This window comes from Heterocephalus glaber, unplaced genomic scaffold, assembly GCF_053883595.1.
Source record: "Heterocephalus glaber isolate CG9 unplaced genomic scaffold, H.glaber_assembly_v1.0 deba00001461, whole genome shotgun sequence".
Classification (NCBI taxonomy): Eukaryota; Metazoa; Chordata; class Mammalia; order Rodentia; family Bathyergidae; genus Heterocephalus; species Heterocephalus glaber.
Window position 1 is genome coordinate 39,066,466 of NW_028258308.1, and position 12,346 is coordinate 39,078,811.

Genomic DNA, 12,346 nt, shown 5'->3' on the forward strand with positions numbered 1-12,346 from the left:
TTCAAGCAAAACAAGACTTTCTTATTCAGGCAGCAAATACAAGCTTTAACTCAGCAATGTACTAGGCAAGTGGAGCATGTGAAGATGGACAAGATGCTTCTCATTCCCTTTAAGAGCCCTACGAGGTGTCCCCTGATACCTTCTGGGAGGAGATCACTGCACACAGGTTGCCAGCAGACACCCACTCACCACCTCCTCTGAGAGTCCAGGGACCAAAGAGAATTTGGGGAAATTCATTGCTCCCTCTCAACCAACATGACACCAAAACCCCACCCATGAGAACCTTCTTTGATGTTCTTATTAATTAGCCAAAAAGGATTGTGGTCCAGAATGCCAATGATGTGTTCCTGTATTACCCCAGGTATGTACCTGCCTTGGATCAGTAGGCCCCTTCCCTGGCTCAGTTTCTTTTCGAGCTGTCAAGTAGACCCAGATTTTCTGGTGGAGGTGGGAGGTATCCTAGGAGGGCCCACCACGGGGTTGGGAAGAGGCTACCACTCACCAGACAGAATGGCTTCCATGTCTACCTCACAGTGTGGAGGCCAGGACCCTGCAGGAAGAGAGAGGGTTTTTTTTGGCAAAACCCAGGCCACTGTGGACATGGCCTCCAAGGTTACACACACACACTTTCCAGCTCTGCTAATGTGTGACCTGATTGTTCTCTGTGACTAAAGTTCACTCTGTGTAGGGTTGGTACCCAGAAGCCTCCCCCAAGTGTCTCGTCCTCTTTCCCAGATAATCCCTAAAGGGAAGTGCAGGCCAGGCCTCTTCCTCTTCCAGACCAGGGAAGAGCCCAGGGCTCGCTCACTGGACAGGTGTTCTCTAAGGAACATATCATGCAGCAGAGGACCAGCCATGGAGCAGGCTTCTCCTCAAGGGTCAGGCTTCAGGGAAGCTCCACACAGGTCAGCACTTTGGGTCAGACCGACCTGGACCTGACTGGAGTCCAGCTTAGGATCTGTGTGATCTCAGGAGGCTACTCACTCCTGTGCAGCCTCAGTTTCCTTAAGGGTGAAAGAACCAGAGTCTGCTGAGATGAGACCATGCAGTGAGTAGGGACACATATCAAAGGTGAGTGCTTACATAGCTTCCATGACTCACTCTTGCTGAACTCACCACTTCCTGTCTGTCACCCAAGCCGTCTCTGCTCTCTAGATAGATCTCAACACCAACATCACCCTTCCATTTCATGCTGTGCTCCAGCCAGGAGCTTCATGTGTCCTCATCCATCCTGAAGGCCAAGTTCAAGTGGTGCCTTCTCTATTAAGGCATTCCTAATTCTCAGAAGCACAGCTAAGCTCCTGTACGCCCACTATCCAGTTCGTCAGTTACATGAATATGCTTCGTTGGTTTATTTATTCAGCAGGTATTTACAGAGTGACTGCCTGATGCCAGGCCCTGGGCTGAGCTCATGACGAGTTCATCATGACAGATAGGCAGTGAGGTGTGTGGAGGCCGACAGAGCCCTTGTGGACTCCAGCTACACCCTGAGGCCCAGGCCCACTGGCCATTCCAGCCCTTGGGCCGGCTCCTGGGGGAGATGGAGGCTCCAGACTTTGCCAGGGGAGTATTAGCTGGGGCCCCTGTCACATGATCCCGGGGGCCCAGGGGAAGGGCAGCCAAAGTGCAGGTGGACGAGACTCGGACAGTCCAGCAGCCTCTCCCGAGGGCTCCTCCTCCCACACTGCTCTGCCATTTGCTGCAGATCTGGGAAACAAAAGACAAGGGAGTGTGCTAAGTGGCTAGAGTGTTGCTGGCCCCAAATCATACTTCCAGCCTGGGGCCCTGTCAGGATACTGGTAGCTAAAGGCTGAGAGGGAGCTCCACCTCCATGGAAACTAGGAAGCAGGCACAGGTTACAGGTCAAAGGCCATTCTCTTGGAGGGCTGTGCCCAACAAGGGTGTGTGTGAGTGAGTGTGCTTCATCTGGATGTGTGTATGAGTGAATGTGTGTGACAATGTGTGCATGAGTGAGAGCATGTGTGTGTAACAGTGAGCCTTGTGGGGGTGAGTATATGGGTGTGTGGGTGTGTGAGCGCCTGAGTGTGACCATGTGAGTGAATATGTGTGTGGGGGTATGTGTGAGTGTGGTAACGTGTGTGGGGATGTGAATGTGTGCATGTGAGTGAATGTATATGGATGAGAGTGTGTGTGAAAGTGAGTGTGAGAGGCTGAGTGTGTGTGTGTATGTCTGTGTGTAGGCTCTCATCACACTCGTGCAGCCAGGGGACACGGCATTGGGCTCTCTGTATTTCCAGGCCCTTCTTGAGCTGAATAACAGCTCATAGCAGGAAAAACAACCCAGGGAGTGGCTTGGAGCACAGCAACCCAGCACCCCCAGGGCAGCTCAGCTGGGCCGACAGAGACTCCTTAGAAAGCATGAGATGGGGTGGGGGACAGCACCAGGAATGTGGAGTTCTGTCACCACTGGAGCTGAGTGCTGCTTCCCAATCTTCCCACAAATTCTTCCTGTCAAGGGTCACACTGCACTTCTCACCTTGCATGGTGCCTAGACACAGCAAGCCCTGCATACAAAATGAATGAATGAATGGGACTGGAAGGAAGGAGGTTTCCATTTGAAAAACCATCAGGACTAAGTAGGAAAGGAAGAAGGCTCAGAGGAGCTGGAACCCCTATGTCTAAGTCAAAGAACTGGCTTAGTCATTTGCCAAACACAGGATGCTCCACAGGGACCCCAGGCAGGGGACTGTCCTTGGGAGCACAGGGCCCACATGCCCGTGGTGGGGTGAGCACAAACAGCAACATCCCAAGGGCAGCGCAGGTCCCATAGGACCCAGGTGAGGAGTGGCTCAGGGCAGAGCTGTGTCTACAGGAAGCACCCCCAGGGGTGAGGGCGCGGCACTCACAACTGGGGCAACAGGGCACAGAGGGCCCCAGGAGTCAGGCCCCCAGAACAGCTGGAAACCTTACACCCCGCTTCACAGTGCCCACCTCCCTCCCCTGCTCGTCTCCCACAGATGGAGCGCAGAGCACAGCGATAGTGGGGACTCTCCTTAATGTCTTTATATAGATGAGTTAATGTTAAAGCTTTCCAACATAAGCATGTTTTTCTGTTCCTTCTCTCTGACCTTGGCATTTTCTTTCTCCATTCCTGGCTCAGCGCTGTCCTGTGGCCAGGTTTGCCTCTCATTTGTCAATGTTATTATTGAATTTTCAAATGCCAGTAGTACACATAAATCAATGGCTTTCTTCTCCCTACTGGCATATCCCTGCCACATGTGGTCATTCATTTTTTTAATAAGTCCTCCTCTCCTTTCACCCATTTATAAAAATGCATCCTGCTCCCCCACCACCGTCCATCACTCGCTGAGCTTGGCTATTTGTTGCCCCTCAGTGCTTATTCATCAACGTTTTCAAAAGCAAAATCACTCTTCGCCTCCTGCTCTTATTGTACCATCCATCTTGACCAAGGGATCAATAAACTTCGCTTTTGCAATTCCACCCCCTCTCCTGAGCTGACTCTCTCCAAAGTGCAGTCTTTTTATTTACATTTTTAACTGATCATCAGCAGAGGGGGGACAGCCGTGTCAGGGAGGCAAAGGGCTTTCATTTGCTCCCGAGGCAGCAATAACCATCCATGCATCGGTCATTTAACACGGTAACCCAGTGAAATTGATACTCGACTCTTCCCTGCCCAGGGTCCACTCGTGTAAATCATCACCCAGGGAAACAAAAGCCCGCCGAGCAGTGTGTCTTGCAGGCAGCCAGGCAGGCTAGGAAAGAGGCAGAATGGCTCCCCCACCCAGAGCCCTGTTGGAGGAGAGGCACAGCAGTTTCCAGAAATTTCTTTGCATTGTTTTATATGTGTTTGGGGAAAATTAAAATGAAAGATTCTGAAGTGTTGAGAAAAGGAAAGAAGGCTGAATTTAAAATGGGCCGACGTGTAAAACCAAGCTTGGATTCCAGGCCAATCATATCTCCTCGAGGCGTGTAGACACATAGAGTTCTTGGGGCTCTTGCCTGCTGTTTGTGTCTGAAGAGACCCGGAGCCACACCTGAATCCAGAGCTCCACTGAGGCACATGCCGAGGAGTCAGAAGGATGCTTTTCACCCTATCCTAAAAGCACCTCCTCATGGCTGAGCTAAAATGTATCTAACATCACAGGAATTTGAAAATTCAATACTGAGTGCAGTTTAAAGCCTCTTGTCCATTTTAGTTTGTTTTTTTCATTAATATTTAAACTATTGGAGTACTTTAGGGTTTCCAGGGAGTATAGCTAATTAATCTGGCCAGGAAGCCTGAAAGGTGATCACTGAGACTGGCAGAGGTTAACGGTGTCCTCCTTCCCAGCACTAGCTTTCTCTCCTTAAGGAAGAATCACAAAAGCTATGGGGAGTGGGGAGGAGGGAAGATTTCTACTTTTACATACTTAGACTGTCTCTGGTGCTTTATATAAAGCTGTCATGCTGACTCTTACCACAGCTTGCCAGAAAAGTTCTGTGTCCATGTTTCAAGGATGGGTGAGTTGACACACCCAAAGAAGCTACTCACCTGCACCTTTAAAATTCAAGCACAGTGCACTCCCTGCCTTAGTCTCTCCAAACCCTGATCTTTTAAGTAACAAATCCTAACTTGAGTCCTTGGGAGTCAACTGACTCGGGCTAGGAGGTGCCAAAGAGGTTCTTTGGGGTGTCTGCATCTGGTACAGTGCATTCTCCTTTCAATTCTACAGCCATCAAGATCCTGCCCCAGATCTGATGATGAGAGACTCTCAGGGCTGGAAAGGCAAAGCAGATGTAGAATCTATTGCTGAGGACCCACTGGGCTGGAGGAAAGATCCGTGTACTACATGACAGGATGTCCACTTCCAACTCAGGGCAGAATGGCCATTGCCCTGAGCTCAGCCCTTCCTCTTTCTGAGCCTCAGGTTCCCAACTCTAAAATTCAAGAGTGGCCTTTAGGCTGTCTGTGATCTCTCCTAGATGTGAAACTGCCATCATCCATTCAGTTTCTCCTGGTATTTTCAGTGAAAGCCAGTAGCCTGGAATACTCCAAGCTCAGGAATGTGACTCCATTGGAAATGAAGTACTAACTGTCCCCAAATCTGGGGGGGGGGGCGAGGGGAATCAAGATCAAAGCAGATTTGCAGGAGGAGTTGGCAAACATGCGCTAACTTCTCTCTTTAATCTCCTCAGCTATAACCAGGAGGCAATAGGATTTGATTAAACACTGATGTGGGCCCTTTAGATTTTTAGATTTTGTGGAGAAGTAAAATTTCAAAATGAAAAAAGGAAGGAAATACAAGTCTTTGGGTCTAACATAGTGTTGTCAACTTCTTATTTCACCAAATAAAAGCATTAAAGGTGATAATCTATTGTCACTATTGCATCACAAAGAAAGGACATTTTTAATTCCACAAAGTAATTACCAGGGACAGGCGAAAGTCCACTGAAACATCTTATTCACCCTAAGCAGGTTGTATTGTCTCCAGGAGAGAGTGCAGTGAAAACCTCATTAGAGTAATATACTTTATATGCATGGTGTAAGTTCTGTACTTGAATATACATGCACTTCCTGTGGGTCTTTTTTATTCTTAAGTATGTAAGTCTGTCCTTTCAGTGACACTATACACCCCTGAAACACCGAGACCACACACCAACTAGGGTTAATTCTACCATCTGGTTGCACCTAGTTGAGATTTGAACGGGAGCCCATTTATGTGCCTCCATAGAGCAGATGGTGAGAGTGAGGGGAAGTGTCAGGGATGTGCTGGGGTCACGGCAGAGGAAGCCACAGGCTACACAGGGAGCCGGGTCCTGAGTTCTGGGCACATCCCCTGGGAGACTGGTACAGCTGTATGCTGGTCTCCCTGGACCCCACAGCGGTAGCAAGCTGGGAACCCAGGGAAAACAGGTTCCCAGCAGGGAATTCTAGAAATACCCCTGCCTATTCCTTACTCTATTCCTTGCCTATTCCTTGTCTGGGGAGAGTGACACAGCAACAAACGAGACTCTTAATGGATCAGTTACTCGAGGCCCCACAAGGGTGACCTTGGCACATACAAGGGAAGATGCTGGTGCCTAGGTCTTTGCTCTTCTAAGTTAATCCCAGGGAAGGTACCAGAAACACTGGTACACGGTGCTGCCTGAACACAGGCCAAGCTGTCAGTCTAGGGGCTGCTTTAGTTCTGGGCACCAGGCTTACATAACTTCGACTGTTTTGCTAATCAGCCAGAAATAAACAATGAGTGACTGGTCATTTTTAAAAGCCAGCTCTGCTGCAAGGGGAAGGGAAAGGAAGCCAAGGGGCTGAGGGAGGAAGTGCCTGCCAAGATAATAAATACAAACCAAAATCTCCAACATTTTGTGGTTTGACACTTAATTGATTAACTAATTTGAGGCAACAAGATTTAGTGTTCCTGCAGATTAGTGTCGAAGGGGTAATTATAGCTCCGCTCCCATCTCCAAAGTGTGGCAGCTGCAAGCTCTATGCAGGCCAAACCCGCATTAAGGCCCACATATTACAGCCCATGGATACAAAAGGGTTTTTGGAACACATCCCTTTTCGGCTCTGTGTGCTGGGATTGCTCTGGAAAGGTCATTTGGTGCCTTATCAGCATAGACAAAATCCCCTCCTGTAATGTATGTGTTTATTCTCAAATTAAATATATTAATGTATTATTTGTTCTTAAAATGTCATGGAATAGATAGTGAGCTTAGCCCTCCTGGCAGACCTTTGAAGCTTAAAGAGTAATGTAATAATAGTGCATTAATCCATAGGCTGCTCAGTCTTCTCCCTGCGGAGGCCCAGCCTCCAGTACATGCTCCAAAGCACTGGGCTTCCTGCACTCCATCACAGGCGTCCATTTCTTTGACAATAGGAGGCTCAATGGAGGAGGTCCTGCTGAAGCTAAGGAAAAGCATGGGCCCTCTCTTATTTGGGTGGAAAAATCCTACTATGGACTTGAAAATAGGCAATGGCTTATGTGGCCCAGAGTTAAAAATAATTTCAGGGGAACTGGAAAAGGAACCTGAACGCAATAGAACTCTATTTCTTTGTCAGTCTCCTCTAGCCAAATGTTCACAGGAAATGGGACTGAATGTGTTGTGTGACCCTCACTGAGTGATCAGCCCAGGAGGAAACAAATACAACTAGTCAAGCACACACAGGGCTTAGGTGGGACTTGGAGTCTAGGGGTGCAGCCAGCTCCTCGGTGTTGAGAAGTGTAGGTGGAAGAGAAGGTGGAGAAGGAGACCTCCAAACCCAGCCAGCGGAAAGTCAGGTCTGCTCAGGTGTTACGGAAGTAAATTTACCTCCCTCCCCAGCCTGCTCTTGTTAGTTCTGGCTTTCGTGGCCCCAGTGCTACCTGGAGCTTAGAACTGGATTCTAGTTGCGTCCCTGCTTCTGCTAGTCTTAACCTGATATCTTTCCTCATGTGTTGGCTTCCAGCTCCCACCCTGAACTCTCTGCTGGTGCTCCATGACCACTGCAGGCTGAATGCTGTCTCCGCCTTTACTTCTCTGGCTTATATGTTGGCCTTCTTCATAACAAGTAGATGAGTGCCTTAGTTGGGGTCCCCCAGAAACTGACTCTAGAGGGGCTTATTATTAAGAGGTGTTTTCTCTTATACCTATAAGGGATTCAGGAAGGCAAAATTGGACAGAAAGAGGAGTTGACCCAAAATTAAGGCTTCAACCAGTCCCGACACTCTGGCTCTTCCATGGGCCCTTCACACTTGTCACAGACCAAGGTAAAGGCCTAGGGCTCTGTGTCCCTGCACTGGTCAGTCGCTGATCACCCCCTTGGGGAAGAAGGTACAGCCTTGGGCAAAGCAGTTCCTTGGGGCAAGCAGTTCCCAGCGATTGTGCATCTGTGAGCTGTCAGCAGCCAGTGTTCCCAGCAGCTGGGAGACAGACACACTGGCCCTGAGGAAGGTCTCTGCCTGGGAGAAGTCTCCCAGCACTAGTTGCAGCAGTCCCCTTGGGTCTTTCCTGATTACTCAGCCTTTTGCCTGAAAAATTATCCTCCATATTATACTCACCAGCAGTTCCGGCCCTCTGCTGCCCTCTGGTGGCTACTGGTACAACTACCCCAAGCAGGAAGGCCCCTCCACCCCATGCAAGAGGATGGAGGGGCCTTGACCAGTGTGTCACGCAAAGCTCTTCTTACGGCAAAGTCAGCACTAGAAAGATGCTGAAATGTCTCTGGCACTGAAGAGTGTCTTGTCTCTGCTATTTTCTTTCACCCTGTCTATCCAGGAAACTGAATCCAACCAGGAGACATTAGTTTGTCTTAGTCTTGCAGGCCTTGAGATCTTTAGGAGGTTCTTGATTAAAATAAATACCCTCAGGACTGAAGTTAGCATCACTCATTATTGAATAACTCCTTAGTAGGTTTTGGTGACAGCACAATCTTTTAGGGAGTAGAATGTGAGATATGAAAGTAGAGAGGAATCAAATACAGATGTTCTGATGTCTGTACGGCCGAGGGCCTCCCTACGCTAGTACAGTGACATCCCCACTTTGCATCCCCACTCCAGGTAGCACTGGGGCTATGAAAGCCAGACCACAGGGAACACCTGCACTTCTCAAGGCAGAGAGGCCAAACGGAGAGGACTCAAGGTTGGGGTTTACTGGATCTGGTTTCAAGTCCTGTCTGTGCCACTTACATGTCACATAGATGAACTTATTTATCACTCACCCAAGATCACTTTCTGCATCTGGAGAATGGATAATGCCTCTTCAATGAGTTGCTTGCAAGATGCAATTACGTGGATGTGCCATAGCCCATTGCAAAGTACTGTGTTCTTCAGCAGCTTGTTACCATCAGAGACCAATGGCAAGGTATTTTCCAATGCACCCTATAATGTCCTGCCCCCAGTGACAGCTCAGCACATTTCAATTGTCAGACCAACCATTCTCTGGATCACATAGGCCCTCCAGCAGGGAAAAGGATTTCTTCCACAACAATCACTAAAATTCATAAAGAACAGGCAGGTTTGAAGATAAATGAGTAGAAAGATGTAAACTTCACTACAACATTTCTTCCTGATGGAGACATAGGAGGACTACTTGAGGTGGCACAGTGCTCTGTCATGGCTAAGACATGTGTCAGTAGGAGCAGGAGCTGGTACACGACCCCTCCAAGATCCTGGGTCATGCTGGGCCCAACCTGTAATCACAGCACTCTGGGAGGTTGAGGCAGGGAGATCACAAGTTTTTGTGGGGTTTTTTGTTTTTTTTTTTGAGATCACAAGTTTGAGGCCAGACCTGGGCAACCTAGGATGACCTTATTTCAAAATAAAAATGAACATGCTTGAGGATGTAGCTCAGTTGCAGAACAAGCATGAGGCTCTTGGTTTAATCCTTAGTACCAAAATAACTAACAACAACCACAAAAAAAAACAACAAAAAAACTCCATATGGTTCCATTCTGTTGAGATCTCTTCTGCCTCTAAAAGCATGACAGTTGCTCTCTGTGTAGGAGGCACATGGGCAGGAGAGAGAATCTGTTTTTTGTTTGTTTTTATTTTTACAATATTGGAAATTGAACTCAAGGCATTCACACTGAACTATATTTCCAGCCCTTTTTTAAAAAAATGTTTTTGGACTTCAAAGATAGAGTCTTGCTAAATCACTAAGTTCTCAAGCTGGGCCCAAATTTGAGATCCTCATGCCTCAGCCTCCCAGAGTGCTGGGATTACAAATATGTGCCATCACCTCTGGCTATTATCAAACTTTTGAAATGTATGGGCTGTTTTCAATCAATAATGGTTTTGGAACAGGTGAAGTCAAGGATGGATTTAGGTCCAATGGAGTGGGTATCTGGAAGTGTCAATATCACTGAGTGTTCATGAGGACTTACTAAAGCCCACCAAGTTATAGTGACATAATACCTCTAACAGAGAATAGGATAGCAAAGAAATGTTGCATTCCCCTTCAGAAATTATCTTTGTAAGAAGTTTGCCAAATAAAATTATGCTTCACCTGCGAATGGGTGTTTGTGATATATACGACTTTTTGCCCAATATAGTAGTGCCTCGGTTCATGAACATAATCCTTTCAAGAATAAGTTCGTGAACCAAGACACTAATGTATTTAAGTAATGGCAACAAATATTAGGAGCCCAGGCAAAAGTCATGAGGCCAGGAGAAGCATATCACAAAAAAACCAAAATATGTGCCACAAAATCAAGGTTTCGGTATGATTATCTCATGTCTTCAACATAAATATTAGAAAAAGAAATTTAAGAGGAAACAAAATTAAGGCAATAAGAAAAGAAATTGACGAACAGTGTACATGTGTGTGTGTGCGAACTGTGAGGATCCACAGCAGAAGTCTTGTAGAGTCAGGATACGTGTTACAAGAGATCCCTGAAGCTTCTCAGCTTTACCACTCAATAAAATAAGTGCTATATGATGATTTTGAGACAATATAAGAAATTTTAGATACATTTAGCTCACAGTACTTTGTTTAGGCAAAAATGAAAGTAATTTACTTTGAAATTATATTCATAGGAATTGTTTAGTTTTTCTTTTTAAATTCATGTGCAGAGAAAAGAATCTTCAGTTGTCATAAAAATCTGCAGGTGTAAAATGTCATTTTTCAAAGCTGAGAGACACAGAGAGAGAGAGAGAGATCCCAAAGAATACTACTCTTACCAAAGAGATGAAGAAAGAGCCTATTTCTGGATCTTAAATGCAGTTAGCAGAGAAAAGCAGGAACAGGGACATGCTGATCTCACATCTGCTCCAGGGCCCACTCTATGGCCCTCAGGATTTTTCTTGGGGTTCCCCAACATAAATGATTACACAGGCAGAGTATTCACAGAAAATGACATTATTAGCTAAGAGTCAAGCAGCCCTGTTCATTGAATTCGCAGACATCAGGCTCCTCAGGTTGGCCCTCCTGGTGGTCTTCTATATCCTGGGTTTTTTGTTTGTTTGTTTTGGTTGTTTTCCTTCCTTTCTGCTACAGTCAGTGGAGATATGGGGCAAATTTGAAGCACTTTGAGAGCAACTATGATGACAGGCACTGTGTTAATAGATTATTTCCCTTCTGATGAAGCTGGCATGCAGACCACAGGAAGTAGAAAAGCATTGTGTCCAGATCAGGAACCAAACCTTGTCTTGAAAGGGTCTGCCCATGTCTCCCTACTTCTCCACATTCACAGTGGTGGGGACCTCAAGGGACTGACTGGTCTCCAGTGGAGGTAAACCAACTTGAAGGGGGGCTTTTTAAAAAATAAACAACAGGGCAGCATGAGAGGGGGAAGCCATGATAATATTTTCTTTTTCCCTTTAGCAGGCCTTTTTGAACCCATAGTTTGCACAATAACAGACTCCACAATAACCTAAACCAAGGTTCTTATCCTAGTCACACTGCCAACCAGAAAAGAGCTGTCCAGAGCAGCCAAGATGGCAGCCAGTGCTGACCAGCCAAGATGGAGGCCATTGCTGACAGGCTACAAGCCTAGGGGAGGGTAGAATGGTAGGAAAGTCCTACCCAGCACAACCCTTGTTCATGGAACCATAAAGGTCACAGGGAAAACAGGCTGGGATCCTTTCCTTCTGTTTCTGTAATGGTATTAGCAATGACTCTTTCTTACTCAATCACACTCCCAAAGGATTTTCAATAAACTTTTTATGTGCCATAACTGTTACATTAAATAAAGCTGAAAGTATTGAGTAAACCGACTGTAAATCACTTTAGATGCCTTGGAATTACATTAAGTGTGAGAATTATGGATCTTTTGCTGCTTGCAGAAACAGAGAAACGACAGAGCCAGGGATTTTTATGCTGCCAGCCTTTTGAAGATTTTTTAAATTATTTCTTTATGCTCTACGACAGCCATCACTTGTAAATGACTTGTTCAGGGCAAACTAGGGGTAGGAAGGAGAAGCAAGAGCCAGGGGTGAGAGTGGAATGGAAAAGATGCCTTGCAACAAGGAGTAAAGTCAGAGCCCTGGACTTTCTCTCCTTCTTTTACACTTAATTACTATGGGCTTAAACTTTTCTTTTTAAAAAAACTTTTTCAAGTTCTTATATTTTTAAATAAATGATGAGGGACATGAGTCAGAGTTTTGCCTAGTGTGTGACCATGTCCATGTTTTCCTGGACTTTCAAACCGTTTCCCATTCAAGCCTTAGCAGCTGTTATTTTTGTGACACTGAAACCCCTATTTTACGGCATTCGTGTTCAACAGTCTTCCCAAGGCCTTCACAGGGTCAGGTCTGCATTTTAAACAGAACTGTCAGGCTGTTGAAAATGGAGGAAGTTTGGAGAGAATGTTGATAAAAACGGAAATCTCTCAGACTGATCTTCCCCAGTACCTCCTTTGATGTCAAAGCAGGTTGATTTTGTTTGGAGAAAAAAAAATAAAATA